The sequence below is a fragment of the Pleurodeles waltl genome, chromosome 10 (genome assembly GCF_031143425.1).
Source record: "Pleurodeles waltl isolate 20211129_DDA chromosome 10, aPleWal1.hap1.20221129, whole genome shotgun sequence".
Taxonomy (NCBI): domain Eukaryota; kingdom Metazoa; phylum Chordata; class Amphibia; order Caudata; family Salamandridae; genus Pleurodeles; species Pleurodeles waltl.
In genome coordinates this window covers 333,058,849-333,074,846 of record NC_090449.1, presented here as the reverse complement: position 1 = coordinate 333,074,846, position 15,998 = coordinate 333,058,849, and the positions used below count along the sequence as shown (strand labels likewise).

General features: G+C 45.5%; 1 protein-coding gene across 3 annotated transcripts in view; it reads left to right on the top strand.

The window, feature by feature from the left end:
• LOC138261516 (zinc finger protein 777-like) overlaps positions 1 to 15,998 on the top strand; it is a 288,066-nt gene that overhangs the window by 145,005 nt on the left and 127,063 nt on the right. The gene's annotated exons all lie outside the window — the stretch shown is intronic.

The following is a 15,998-nucleotide window of genomic DNA, read 5'->3' as shown; positions in this document are numbered from 1 at the left end:
ACCGAATCGCAATTTCGGCCTCTCAAAAATACAAAACTGCCTTTCCCAATGTACAAAAAGGCCTATGTGGCATTGCTAAATGTGATTTCTTCCCAGTAGATACTGCAATTTGCGATTTGCAGTGTAGGAAATCGGAAATAGGGATTTAATATTTGTTATTTCCTAACCATATGTGCATAGCATTTCCTAATTACGAAGTGGGCATTTAGGAAATGCTTTTACCACTGAATCAGATTAAGTAGTAACCAGGTGCAAAATGATAGAAATGCCCCCCTCCCTCCCCCCACCAAACAAATCAGGATCATTCCCAATGGTGGCTTTGGACATCCTGGCAAGGGCGATAACTAGACGTACTTCATAGGTAAGTGTAGTGTGTGTGTGTGCATGTGTGTGTGTATGTATATATATATATATATGTTTGATGGCATCTGCAGCTGTATATACACATGCACTGCATAATTCCATCATCTAGTGTTGGGCTCGGAGTGTTACAAGTTGTTTTCGAGTCACGGGATCGAGTGACTCCTCCTTTTGGTAATACTATGCATGGGGATTGAGTCCTTTGCTAGATTGTTTTCTTTTCGCCTTTCGGTTATGACGTGTTCCCTCTCGCTCCGGTACATCTCGGTTTGGTATCTTCTGAACTTTCCTCTAACTTTCTATAAACATCGGTTTCGTTTTGATTGCATTTCTCCACTCTTATAGTCAATCCGATTGCAGTTGTCAGGGTCAATTACAAGCCTTTAGGGGCGACCTCGCCCCTTTCGGGGCCTACTTCGACATGCTGCAGTTGAACAATATTAGGCTGATGGAACAGACTCCGTTTTGGTTCTGTCCTTAGTCTCACGCTAAATTTCCCTACAACAATCAGCATTTGGTGTGTAATGTCTGTCTGTTTCTGGAACACAGAGAAGAAAACTGCGATGCTTGTAGATCATTTCGATCCAAAAAGACTCTTCTGGACCGAAAGGCACGTCGAATGGAGATGGCGTTCAATCGCAGAACACACACCAGCCGTCTTTAGAGATGAACATGCGCAAGAAGAAGCAGGATAGCGTGTAGTCGTTACCATTGCAGATTCAGATTCGGATCGAGACTCCGATGTTGACAGCCAATCTATACCGTCAGCGCAGTACGTAAGTACACCAGCCCCATCACACCAAACAGACTATCAAAAAGACTCCTGCATTGGTCTTCGGTCCTCCACTGCCTTTGGGCCATGTTCGGACCTGAACATTTATTTCGGATGACCAACTCTCAGGTTCGCCACCAAAACAAACGACCAAAGTGCTTTTGGCATATACCAAACAGCCTGCCACATCTGTTTTAGTACCGAGCCGAAAATCAGACTTTTCCACATCAGAGCCGAAAAAATGAGCAATACTTTCGGTGCTGACATTTTCAGTTCAAGAAGCATTCCGTATCCAAACCTTCATAATCGAAAGCTGCCAGTAGTAAACACTCTCCAGCTACTGAGGAGTCATCAGACATACAACCTATATTAGAGGTTATGGATGCTAAACAGCGCAAAATCCATATACATAAAGAAACCTGCAGGATCATAGCCTCTCCTCCAACAATAAAAAGAAACCTGACTTTTCAAGAGACTTTGGACGCTGGGCCTCCACCTACTAAGGTCTCAAAGGAGAAACAAATGACAATCCAACAGCCTCAGCCTTCCCCCACACATTCTCCTGTCCTTCCTGCTACCCTACCACCACCACCTTCACCTATGCACTCAGCACAGTTCTCTACACAGGAATCATGTGCATCACCACATACAGATGACCTAATTGATCCCCAACAAGAGGTAGAGGTATACCCCTGGCATATATATATAAATGATATAGATTCCATTCTCCCTAATGATCCACATTTATAACCAGCAAGACCATCTCCCCCTGAAGATACCACTGCTTATAATCAAGTTATAGCTGGAGCAGCAGTGTATCATAAAGTATAGTTGGATACAAATCCTATTGAGGATTACTTTCTATTTAACACTCTAACATCTACTCATAAAGAGTATCAGTGTCTCCCTATGCTTCCAGGTATGCTTAGACATGCTGAAGACATTTTTAAAGAACATGTGGAAGCAAGAATAATTACACTCAGGGTGGGTAAAAAATATAAAACTTGCACCCTCTAATCCAGTTTTTATCAGGATACAATTACCACCTGATTTCAAAGTGGTAGGTGCAACAAGAAAAAGAGCCGATAGCCAATCTACAGGAGATGCTCCTCCTACAGACAAAGAAAGTTGGAAATTTGATGCAACGGGTGTGAGAAGGTAGCCTCTTTCTAGCCTTGTTACCCCCACTTTTGGCCTGTTTGTGAGTGTATGTCAGGGTGTTTGTCACTGTTTTCACTGTCTCACTGGGATCCTGATAGCCAGGCCTCAGTGCTCATAGTGAAAACACCATGTTTTCAGTATGGTTGTTATGTGTCACTGGGATCCTGCTGGTCAGGACCCCAGTGCTCATAGGTTTGTGGCCTATATGTATGTGTCACTGGGACCCTGTCACACAGGGCCCCAGTGCTCATAGGTGTGCATGTATATGTTCCCTGTGTGGTGCCTAACTGTCTCACTGAGGCTCTGCTAACCAGAACCTCAGTGGTTATGCTCTCTCATTACTTTTAAATTGTCACTAACAGGCTAGTGACCAATTTTACCAATTCACATTGGCTTACTGGAACACCCTTATAATTCCCTAGTATATGGTACTAAGGTACCCAGGGTATTGGGGTTCCAGGAGATCCCTATGGGCTGCAGCATTTCTTTTGCCACCCATAGGGAGCTCTGACAATTCTTACACAGGCCTGCCACTGCAGCCTGAGTGAAATAACGTCCACGTTATTTCACAGCCATTTTACACTGCACTTAAGTAACTTATAAGTCACCTATATGTCTAACCTTTACCTGGTAAAGGTTAGGTGCAAAGTTACTTAGTGTGAGGGCACCCTGGCACTAGCCAAGGTGCCCCCACATTGTTCAGAGCCAATTCCCTGAACTCTGTGAGTGCGGGGACACCATTACACGTGTGCACTACATATAGGTCACTACCTATATGTAGCTTCACCATGGTAACTCCGAATATGGCCATGTAACATGTCTAAGATCATGGAATTGCCCCCTCTATGCCATCCTGGCATTGTTGGCACAATCCCATGATCCCAGTGGTCTGTAGCACAGACCCTGGTACTGCCAAACTGCCCTTCCTGGGGTTTCACTGCAGCTGCTGCTGCTGCCAACCCCTCAGACAGGCAGCTGCCCTCCTGGGGTCCAGCCAGGCCTGGCCTAGGATGGCAGAACAAAGAACTTCCTCTGAGAGAGGGTGTGACACCCTCTCCCTTTGGAAAATGGTGTGAAGGCAGGGGAGGAGTAGCCTCCCCCAGCCTCTGGAAATGCTTTGTTGGGCACAGATGTGCCCAATTCTGCATAAGCCAGTCTACACCGGTTCAGGGACCCCTTAGCCCCTGCTCTGGCGCGAAACTGGACAAAGGAAAGGGGAGTGACCACTCCCCTGACCTGCACCTCCCCTGGGAGGTGTCCAGAGCTCCTCCAGTGTGCTCCAGACCTCTGCCATCTTGGAAACAGAGGTGCTGCTGGCACACTGGACTGCTCTGAGTGGCCAGTGCCACCAGGTGACGTCAGAGACTCCTGCTGATAGGCTCCTTCAGGTGTTAGTAGCCTTTCCTCTCTCCTAGGTAGCCAAACCCTCTTTTCTGGCTATTTAGGGTCTCTGTCTCTGGGGAAACTTTAGATAACGAATGCATGAGCTCAGCCGAGTTCCTCTGCATCTCTCTCTTCACCTTCTGATAAGGAATCGACCGCTGACCGCGCTGGAAGCCTGCAAACCTGCAACATAGTAGCAAAGACGACTACTGCAACTCTGTAACGCTGATCCTGCCGCCTTCTCGACTGTTTTCCTGCTTGTGCATGCTGTGGGGGTAGCCTGCCTCCTCTCTGCACCAGAAGCTCCGAAGAAATCTCCCGTGGGTCGACGGAATCTTCCCCCTGCAACCGCAGGCACCAAAAAGCTGCATCACCGGTCCCTTGGGTCTCCTCTCAGCACGACGAGCGAGGTCCCTCGAATCCAGCGACTCTGTCCAAGTGACCCCCACAGTCCAGTGACTCTTCAGCCCAAGTTTGGTGGAGGTAAGTCTTTGCCTCACCTCGCTGGGCTGCATTGCTGGGAACCGCGACTTTGCAGCTACTCCGGCCCCTGTGCACTTCCGGCGGAAATCCTTCGTGCACAGCCAAGCCGGGGTCCACGGCACTCTAACCTGCATTGCACGACTTTCTAAGTTGGTCTCCGGCGACGTGGGACTCCTTTGTGCAACTTCGGCGAGCACCGTTTCACGCATCCTCGTAGTGCCTGTTTCTGGCACTTCTCCGGGTGCTACCTGCTTCAGTGAGGGCTCTTTGTCTTGCTCGACGTCCCCTCTCTCTGCAGGTCCAATTTGCGACCTCCTGGTCCCTCCTGGGCCCCAGCAGCGTCCAAAAACGCCAAACGCACGATTTGCGTGTAGCAAGGCTTGTTGGCGTCCTTCCGGCGGGAAAACACTTCTGCACGACTCTCCAAGGCGAGAGGGATCCGTCCACCAAAGGGGAAGTCTCTAGCCCTTTTCGTTCCTGCAGAAACCTCAGCTTCTTCTGTCCAGTAGAAGCTTCTTTGCACCCGCAGCTGGCATTTCCTGGGCATCTGCCCATCTCCGACTTGCTGGTGACTTTTGGACTTGGTCCCCTTGTTCCACAGGTACCCTAGATTGGAAATCCACAGTTGTTGCATTGCTGGTTTGTGTCTTTCCTGCATTATTCCTCTAACACGACTCTTTTGTCCTTAGGGGAACTTTAGTGCACTTTGCACTCACTTTTCAGGGTCTTGGGGAGGGTTATTTTTCTAACTCTCACTATTTTCTAATAGTCCCAGCGACCCTCTACAAGGTCACATAGGTTTGGGGTCCATTCGTGGTTCGCATTCCACTTTTGGAGTATATGGTTTGTGTTGCCCCTATCCCTATGTTTCCCCATTGCATCCTATTGTAACTATACATTGTTTGCACTGTTTTCTAAGACTATACTGCATATTTTTGCTATTGTGTATATATATCTTGTGTATATTTCCTATCCTCTCACTGAGGGTACACTCTAAGATACTTTGGCATATTGTCATAAAAATAAAGTACCTTTATTTTTAGTATAACTGTGTATTGTGTTTTCTTATGATATTGTGCATATGACACTAAGTGGTACTGTAGCTTCACACGTCTCCTAGTTCAGCCTAAGCTGCTCTGCTAAGCTACCATTATCTATCAGCCTAAGCTGCTAGACACCCTATACACTAATAAGGGATAACTGGGCCTGGTGCAAGGTGCAAGTACCCCTTGTTACTCACTACAAGCCAGTCCAGCCTCCTACAACGGGTAAAAGAGTTGCTACTCAAGCTGCTAACCATTGGAGGATTGCAAACTCCGAAGCACGCCTAGCAAGGTATGACTGGACTCATTGGGATCAAATGGAAGACTTATTACAATATCTTCCACCAGAACATCAAAAAAGGGGACAACAAATAGTAGCAGAATGACAGGCTGTTTCTAACAACACAATTAGATGCGCTACAGATGCAGCTGATACAGCAGCAAAGGCAGTCAACACCAGCACAATCATTCGGAGACACGCATGGCTAAGAGCTTCAGGATGTAAGCCAGAGATACAGCAAGCAGTATTAAACATGCCCTTCGATAAAGAACACCTATTTTGGCCAGAGGTTGATACCACAATAGATCAACCTAAAAAAGACTCAGAAGCAGCTGAAGCTATGGGTACATTGTACACCACGTCAACTATGGGCACTTTTCGTAGGCCACAATTTAGGGGTGGTCTCAAATCATCAACTACAGAACCATCTCTCTCTCAACAAAGACAAGGGCCGCACTTCTATTACAGAGGCTCGTTCAGAGGCTCTTACAAAGGATTTATTATAGGGGAAGAGGTAAATCCTCAGCCCCCAGAAGTTCCTCCACCTCAACAAAACAGTGACTTCTTACAAATCCCCAAAGAGCATACATCTCCTGTGGGAGGAAGACTGGCAAACCTTTATCCACATTGGCACAACATCACCACAGATCAATGGGTTTTATAAATTATCCAACATGGATATTGTCTAGAGCTCATCTCCACTCCACCAGACATCCCCCTCATTGACGCAGTCTCACTTTCAAACATCTCACTTTATTAAAACAGGAAGTACAATCTCTACTACTCAGAGGAGCCATAGAGATAGTACCTATATCCAAACAGGGGTCCGGAGTACATGCACTATACTGCCTCATACCAAAGAAAGATGGTACTCTCATACCAATTTTAGATCACACACCCCTCAAGCTATACATCCTTTCAGAACACTTTCATATGGTCACTCTACAAGACGTCATTCCCCTACTACAAAAACAGGATTACATGACAGCATTAGACCTCAAGGATGCTTATTTCCACATTCCCATACATCCAGCACATCAAAAGTATGTAAGATTTGTTATAGCAGGAACGCACTACCAATTCAAGGTGCTACCATTGAGGGTAACAACAGCACCAGGGGTGTTCACCAAATGCTTAGCGGTGGTTGCAGCATTCCTCAGAAGACAACACATACATGTCTTACCATATCTGGACGACTGGCTTGTAAAGGCCAATAAAATTCAAATTTGTCAACAACACACTAAATATACCATAGATATCCCAAACAGTCTAGGATTCACAATCAATAACCGCAAATCTCACCTCTAGCCATCACAAATACAACCTTATCTGGTAGCAATTCTGAACACTCAATCAGGATTAGCATATCCAAACTCAGTGAGGATTCAAGCATTTCACTATCTTATATCTCAACTAAAGTACAACCACACTTATACAGTAAAATTAGTGATTAAACTATTGGGAGTGATGGCTTCATGCATAGCAGTAGTACCCGATACAAGGCAGCACATGAGACCACTTACAGCAGTGTATTTCTCAACAATGGTCACAGGCACAGGGTCAAATTCAGGATCTAGTGTTGTTGGACCACCAGACCCCCGCTCTCTGCAATGGTGGAATTACACCAACCTAACAAAGGGCGACCCTTTCAGGACCCTGTACCTCAGACCATAATCACAACAGATGCATCAATGATAGGTAGGGGAGCTCATCTCAACAACCTCACTATACAGGGGGAATGGGACTCAATTCAACAGACTTGTCATATAAACCACTTGTAATTACTAGCAGTATTCCTAGAATCAAAGCCTTTCAGACACAAATCACACACAAGATAGTGTTAATAAGGGCAGACAATATGACCACAATGAATTATCTGCAAAAACAGGGTGGGGGGGGCACACTCATCTCAATTGTCCCTTTAGCACAGTATAGACCTTTTCTCCACAAGAGAAAGCACAAAATGCCAAAACTTCACATCCATGTGCCCACACCCTCAATCCAAGGGCAATGCTCTATGGATCAATTGGTCATGGATATTTGCTTACGCTTTTCCACCTCGTCCACTAATTCCATTTCTGATCAAAAAGATTAAACAAACCTCGCTCACAATGATACTTATAGTTCACATATGGGCATGTCAACATTAGTACACAACACTAGTAGATCTGTCTGTTGTACCACATCACAAACTACCAAACAGACCCGATCTGTTGACTCAATAGAGGTCAAATCAGACATCCAGTTCCCAGCATATTAAACATGGCGATTTGGCTGCTGAAGTCATAGAGTTGGGCTACTTACACTTCCATCTGAATGTATGGATATTCTAAAGGAAGCACGCAAACCCACAACTAGACAGTGTTATGCAACTAAATGGAAGCGTTTTGTCTACTATCGTCAGCCTAAAAACATTAACCCATGTAGAGCTTCAATACAGGATATTGTTTTCTATTTGCTACTTACAAAAAGCAAACCTCATATACTCCTCTATTAGGATACATTTAACAGCAACAGCTGCTTACCTACAGAACAGACAACATACTTCCCTGTTTAGGATTCCTGTTATAAAGGCTTTTATAGAGGGTCTTAAAAGGGTTATTCTACCTAGAACTCCACCAGCCCCTGTGTGGAATCGTGACATTTTACTCACTAGACTTATGGGGCCAGCATTTGAACCTGTGCATTCTTGCTCTCTTCAGTTTTTATCATGGAAGGTTGTCTTTTTAGTAGCAATCACTTCTATAAGAAGAGTTAGTGAAATTCAAGCATTCACTTTAGAAGAACCTTTCTTTCAAATTCACAAAAACAAAATAGTTCTTAGAACAAATCCAAAATTCTATCAAAAGTGGTTTCACCTTTTCATATCAATCAGTCCGTGGAATTGCCAGTCATCTTTCAACAGCCAGATTCAATTGCTAAAAGAGCTCTTCACACCTTGATCTTAAAAGAGCTCTCATGTACTAATTAGACAGAACAAAAGATTTCAGAAAATCCAAGCAACTCTTTGTGGCTTTTCAACAACCTCACCGATGTAATCCTATTTCAAAACATGGATTAGCCAGATGTATAGTAAAGTTTATTCAGACTTGCTGTCTTAAAGGTAAAATACATTTACCAGTAACTCCTAAAGCACATTCCACTGGGAAGAAAGGAGCTTCAATGGCATTCTTAGGGAATATACCAATAGCAAACTTATGTAAAGCAGCCACATGGTCTACACCACACACATTTACCAAGCACTACTGTTTGGATGTTTTATCTCGCCAACAAGCAAACGTTGGACAGGCAGTGCTTAGAACACTATTTCAAATTACTCCAACTCCTACACGCTAGCCACTTCTTATTTTGGGAGAGGACTGCTTTACAGTCCATGCAAAGCATGTGTATCTACAGATACACAGGCCATTGAATGGAGAATGTTACTTACCCAGCAGACATCAGTTTGTGGCAAATAGTGCTGTAGATTCACATGCGTTCTCCCTCCTCCCCAGAAGCCTATGGCCCTTGTAGTACTTTATATTGTAAATATGTTTATACTTTGCATGGACATCTCATTTCTTTACTATATATGTACATATACACGTATACACTCTTTACTTTGCCCTCCTCCAGGGAAAACAATGTAACAAAGGACTGGATGCCCATGTGCAGTATTACCGAGAGGAGTCACTCGATCCTGTGACTCGAAAACAACTTGTGACACCCAGAGTCCAAAACTAGATTTCAGACTTATGCACAGCATGTGAAGCGACAGCACTACATGCCACAAATAGATGTCTACTGGGTAAGTAAAAAACAAAGGTTACAGGGACAGGCAGGGCAAGGACGCAAGTTATACTTACCTTAGTGGGCGAGTTAGTTACTTAAAAGAACTCTAGCTATGACTGCTGAATTTCTATGGTTTTGTACGAGTAAATTCAGAACCTAACTATAACATCCCTATAACCTATGTTTTTTTCAGTGAATTTCAATGATCTTTTAATGTATAGCAATTTTAATTGCTATACTTTATTCCAACCCCCGCTGCGCATGGCCTTTGGTCGTTCGCAGGGGTGGGGGGGGTTGCTCACAAGGCCTGGCTTACTACCAGGCTTTTCAGCCAAGCCCTTATAACCACCTAATGTGCACCTTTGGCTGTGGGCAGCGCAGTTTGACCACAGGACATGTCTTTGTAAGTGGATCGGTGAGTGGGTGCATGAATGTTTGAGTGGGTCTGAAAGTGGGTGTGTGAGTCTGAGTGCATCTATGAGTGCATGAATTGTTGTATGAATGAGTCCGTGGTTTTTCTTTTACATTTTTCCATATTCGTGACTTTTCTTGACTATCACATATGGTGATGCCAAATTATTTTAAACCCAGAATTTGCACCTGAAACACACCTATATCACACTCCTGGGGTCAGGCACCCTTCACCCGGACCCCTATGCTACTTTCAATTTGTATTTTGATCCCCAGGGACTGTGTCCTGTGAAATTAAATGGCAGCCGCAACTTTGTAGTCAGGTTGCAGTCAGCCAATTGCAACACTTCTTTTCGCATGCGTTTTTGCGAAAAATTCACTAATTTCATGAATTATTCACAAAACGTTTGCAGCCAGAGATATACAAACTTATTTTCCCTTTAATATCCTAAAAAACTACTGAACAGATTCACACCAAATAAGCAAAAGCGTTATATGCGTTCCGACAGCTAGCTTTCTGCCAAATTTGGTGTAATTTCGTCCAGTGGTTCGGCCTGTAGTTGTGGCTAAAGAATCCTATGGGACTTAACATGGGAAATGCAATGTGTTTTGAGCCCTCTTTTTCTCAGCCCCCACTTGACGGATCACCCCGAAACTTTCCATGCGCAACAAGAATCACTGCAACACTTTTTGGGGGCAAATTTCGTGAAGATTCGTCAAACGGTGCCAAAGATTTAGGCAAGACAAAAAGCCCTTTTTCTATGGAAACATGGTCCTAAATATAACTATCTAGTGGAGACCGCCACTAGGTAATATATATTGTATTGTATTGTAATCGTATTTATATAGCGCTTACTACCCCTGACGAGGCGTCGAAGTGCTTTTCGGTGAGCAGCACGCTATATATAATATATATATATATATATATATATATATATATATATATATATATATATATAGTGTCAAACCAATACTTTATTAATTTACAAAGAACCAATAAAGCAGTTAAAATCACATTAAAACACATTCCAGATTTTTTTCAATATCACACAGATATCAAGGATAAAATCTTATAATACAGAAACAAATTCCTACTATTTACACGCTGATTCAGAAGTATGAGTTATTAAGTTGATCATTATAAAGTGCAAAGAAGCGGCGAAGGCCGTTACCTAGTATCTGACAAGGGTGCGGGTATCTCAGGATCCAAAATGTACCAGATAGAGGAGGTTTGCTTTAACATCAGTTGGCCATAAGGTGCTAATGTGTAGATAATGCAAGGATCCCTCTCTAGTTCTAATCCACATTTGAAATTTATCAGGTACATACAACCTGGAGAAATTGAATTTAAGATGTTGTGGCTCCGATTCGATTTGAGGCTGACAATAAAAGAATTTGCTTGCAGTAACTGTAAACACTACTGGATCTGAAGTGTCAGTTCTTAAAATTCTGTAAGCTACAGAATATCTGGTTGTCCTGAAATTCAAGCACATAGGGCTAATCCATCTCCTCCTCTGATTCTGGTATGCCCAACAGAAAAACAGGATATTCTCAATGGTTTCTTGAGAGCATCTCCCCATCCTGGACATAGGTCCAGGCCTGGCATTGTGTCACCCTGCCAACCGTGAGCAAAAAATAAACAAATAAATAAAATAACATATTTCACATATTTTCAACAATACTTGGGTAATGGGAATATTGCCCGGCGTTACACTCTCAGTACACTGGTCCCTACAAATGTTGTAATTAGCAATACATAAATAACATTACTGAGATATATACATAATCACTTCATGCTGAGTCTTTTGTTCACAGTGTCACCAGTTTTATCTCTTTATACAGCACATACAACTAACTCCTGTTTTGTGCACATCGCGCTTCTTCAGGGCTTAAACACAGTCCCAGTTTTTCTCTGTACATTTAATTTCTCTCACAACATATGGCTATGCATCTTCTGAGCACAGAAAGTACAACAATCTTCTGTACATTTATTTCTTCATTGCATGGGAAAAAATCAATTCTTTCAATTCATAGAACACCTGAGATTTTAGTACACTCCAGAACATATCTTGACACACCAATTAAACTTAAACGTGTATTTTATAGCTTGCGTCCCAAGAATAAAAGAAGAATGACAAAAGACTCGGCATGAAGTGATTATGTGTATATCTCAGTAATGTTGTTTGTGTGTATGTATATATGTTTGTATATATGTATATTAACTTAAAAAAACAAAGGTTACAGGGGTGCTATAATTAGGCTCACATTTGAAACATACAAAACCATAGAAATTCACTTGTAGTTAGTTATTTCAAGAAACTATAACTCATGCCCTAAGGTAATTGTAACTCGTGCCCCCGCCATGACCATTTTTTTAATGAATATTTTTACAGCAAACGTTGCAGTGATGTTATCAATGATGTTATAAAAGATGCCATGAGTGCTGTAATAACTGGGGTAATTAGCAGTGCATGGTGAAGATATGAGTTATAGTTACCTTAGGGCACGAGTTATAGTTTTGGGAAATAACTATAACGGGCTCACATTTTGAACATACAAAACCATAGAAATTCACCTAAGTGTAGCGTCCCTGTAAGCTCTGTTTTTTTCAGTGAATTTCCATGTGTTTTTAATGTGAAGAAATTTTAATTGCTATACGTTAATCCAACCACTGCCTCTGGCTGTGCACGTCAGGGTTTGGCCGCAGGCCTCCTGTAACCACCCATCCCCACGTCATGCAATTCCTTATGCAGTGCAAAGTAGAGGTTGTCCGCTGGACTGGCCGCCAACCCCCCTGTGTCCACACCAATCCCGCCCCACGCACAGGCAAAGAGGTTTAAGCTTAAAGGGTGCAACATTAAATATATATATTTGGGGGGGTCCTGCATGGTCCCCCCCAGGTCCGATGACCACCACCTCCTTGGGTCTACATAATACAAAAAAACTTAGGAGGGCGCCCAGACCCACCCCCATTCCGTGCCCCAGAAGGAACCCCCGGAACAACTTTAAAACAAAAAATATGGGGGGGCCTCACGGACATCCTGGTGCTACATAATAAAAAAATATTAGGGGAAGGCCACACAGACACCACCCACCACCTCCCTGGGAGAACGCAAAAAACAATTGCAGGGCGCACAGAATCCTCCAGGTCTTGAGGAGCCCCACCTCCCTGGGGCAAGGTAATAAAAAAAATCCCCCTCCCCCCACCCCCTGGGACAACATTAAATAACAAGCATTTTCAATGCAACGGGTCTCGCATTTGTTCGAGTTAAAGCTATTAGCGTTGTAAAGCAAAAAAACCGCAGCGCGATCGCGCTATGAAAAATGCAGCGCGATCGCGCTGTGTGGAAAATAAACCGATAAAGTAGTCCGGACTACAGGCTGAAAACATCGAGCCTCATCTGTTTTTGGTACTTTACTGGTGCTGTGTAGGTGGGCTAAACACCGGAAAAGGCATGACGTATGCATGCCTTTCACAAATGAAAGCAAGCGGATTTTAAAAGGCAAGTCCACAAAGCAATGTAAGTGACTGACATGGCATAGGCGTGGTTTCAAGCCCAAAGAGAGATAACAGAATTGACGGAGCACTTTGTGCTCACCCATAAAAATGTATGGGGGGGGGAGCTGCATGGACCTGACCCGGTGACCACCACCTCTGCGGGCCAATTACTTTTTAAAAAAGGGAGTAGGCCATGTGCCCCCCTCCCTAGGCCAATTTCAGTTCTGGGGACCCCATCCCCCGAAGCCTGGTCTCATTTTACAGGGTGCCCCCGGCAACAAGCCTTAAGTTTTTTTTGGACCTTGGGGGGAGAGCCTCAAGGACTCCGCGGTTCCACCAGCTCCTGTCTCCTGCAGAAGCCGGGATTGCTTCTGCACACAGGGAGGTGCTACAGACACCATGCATGTTAGCAGGCAAGGGAGGAGATGAAAACTCAACTTTCAGCAAAAGCTCACTTTTCCTTGGTGTGACCTGTCAGCTCCCGCCAGGCAAAAGCAAACAGCTACCTCCTGAGGGTGAGCACCTCAGGAGATAGCAAGAGCAAGCCCTGGTGGGGTGGTGGTCCCCATGGCCATGTGTGGCTCCCAGAGAAGGCCCCCTCTATTTCTCATCAGGAGGTGGCGGTCCCTGGGGCTGCTGGGTGGCTGTGGGGCCCCCTGCACATTCTACACAGGGAGGTAGCAGTCCCTAGGAGTACGGGTTGGGGAGCATATGGCCCCCCTCGCACACTTTACAATATTTACTTTGCACCATGGAGGTGGCAGTCCCCGGGGCTCCTGGAAGGCTGTACAGTTCCCCTGCACACTTTACATTATTCACTTTGCCCCAAGGAGATGGTAGACCCTGGGGCTTCTGAGAGCCCTAGGAGGGGGGCCTCATGCACCCCACCTCCTATTTTTGGACAAAAATGCCTCGCACTCTCGCACCCTGTCACACATCCATATAGACACTGTAGGAAAGTAGCCTCTTTCTAGCTAGGTTACCCCCACTTTTGGCCGGTTTGTCAGTCTGTTTGACTGTGTTCACTGTGATCCTGCTAACCAGGACCCCAGTGACTGTGCTCTCTCCTCTAAATGTGGTTGCTGGTAACTTTTTATCCCCACAATTGGCATACTGGTGCCCCAATGTAAGTCCCTAGTATATGGTACCTCGGTACCCAGGGCATTGGGGTTCATGGGATTGGGATTCCAGGGGAGCCCTATGGGCTGCAGCAGTTATTCTGTCACCCATAGGTAGCCCATGCAACGGGTTCTGCAGGCCTGCTATTGCAGTCTGCATGTACCCGGTTTCGCTACAGGTCACTGTAAGTCACCCCTATGGTAGGCCGTCTCAGCCTAGTGGAAATGGTGCAGGTACCTGGGTATGAGGGCACCCTTGCACTAGCAGAGGTTCCCCCACAAACTCCAGCCCCATTTTTCTGGACTTCGTGAGTGCGGGTGCGCCATATTATGTGTGTACTGGACATAGGTCACTACCTATGTCCAGCAACATAATGTTAATTCCGAACCTGGGCATGTTTGGTATGAAACATGTCCTAATCATACCTCAATATTGTAGCAAGTATTGGAAGTAGGAATCCATGCACTCTGGGGGCTCCTTAGAGGACCCCCAGCATTGCTACCACCAGCCTTACAGGGTTTTCCAGGCAGCCCAGCTGCTGCCACCCCTCAGACAGGTTTCTGCCCTCCTGCTGCTCAGTCTGTCAAGCCCAAGAAGGCAAAAAAAAGGATTTCAGTTGGGAGGGGAGGTAATACCCTTTCCCTTTGGAAATAGGTGTGACTGGCTTGGGAGGGGTAGCCTCCCCAAGCCACTGGTTTGCTTTGAAGGGCACATTTGGTACCCTCCGTGCATAAACTAGTCCACACCGGTTCAGGGACCCCCAGTCCTTGTTCTGGCACAAAACTGTACAATGGGAAGGGGAGTTACCACTCCTCTGCCCATCACCACCCCAGGGGTGGTGCCCACAGCTCCTCCAGAGGGTCCCTGGGTTCTGCCATCTTGATTCCAAGGTTGACATGGAACTCTGGGAGCATCTGAGTGAGCAGGCCGGGCAGGTGACGTCAGAGGCACCCTCTGATAGGTAGTTACCTGGTTAGGTGACCAAGCCCCCTCTTAGGGCTACATAGGGTCTTCCTCTGGAGTGGGTCCTCAGAATTGGCTTGAAGGTCTGCAGCAGGACCCCTCTGCAACCCCTGCTTCGACTTCTGGCCTCCGGAACCACGACTGGACCCTCTGGGAACCTACAAGCTACAGATCCACGAGGAAGACTCTTCTGCAACATTGTATCCAGAATTCCTGCCAGCTTTGCAACATTTCCCCTTCTGTGTATCCTCAGAAGACTGCAACTCTTCAGCCTGCACAAGAAAAAGGAATCTCCCTTGGGGTGAAGGCGTCACTCCCCTGTAACCACAGGTACCTGGCTGCAACAACGACCAACTATGTGGATCTCCCCTCATCCTGAGTGGCGTAGGTCCTGCATCACAGGTGGTAGTCCAGAGAGTCTCTCTCGGTCCTCTCTAGCAGCTGTCGCACTTTGGTGGTGGTAAGTCCTTTCCACTTCATGCAAGACAGCACCCCCATGCACTGCGTCCTTTGCAGCTGCCAAGGCTTGTTTGCTTCACTTCCAAGGGGAGCTTCAGGCAAAGTGTAGCTACAGCCCCCAGCACCCTCCCTTGCAACTTCTGGGCCTCTGTGTGGTCCGACAACGACGTGGCAGCAACTTCTGTGGTGCTGCGTGGACTGCTTCAGTGACTTCTGTGTCCCTGTCCTGTGGGCGCTACCTCTGCTCCTGTGGGCCTTTTGGGACGCAAAAGGTCCCCTGTGACTCCCACTGCT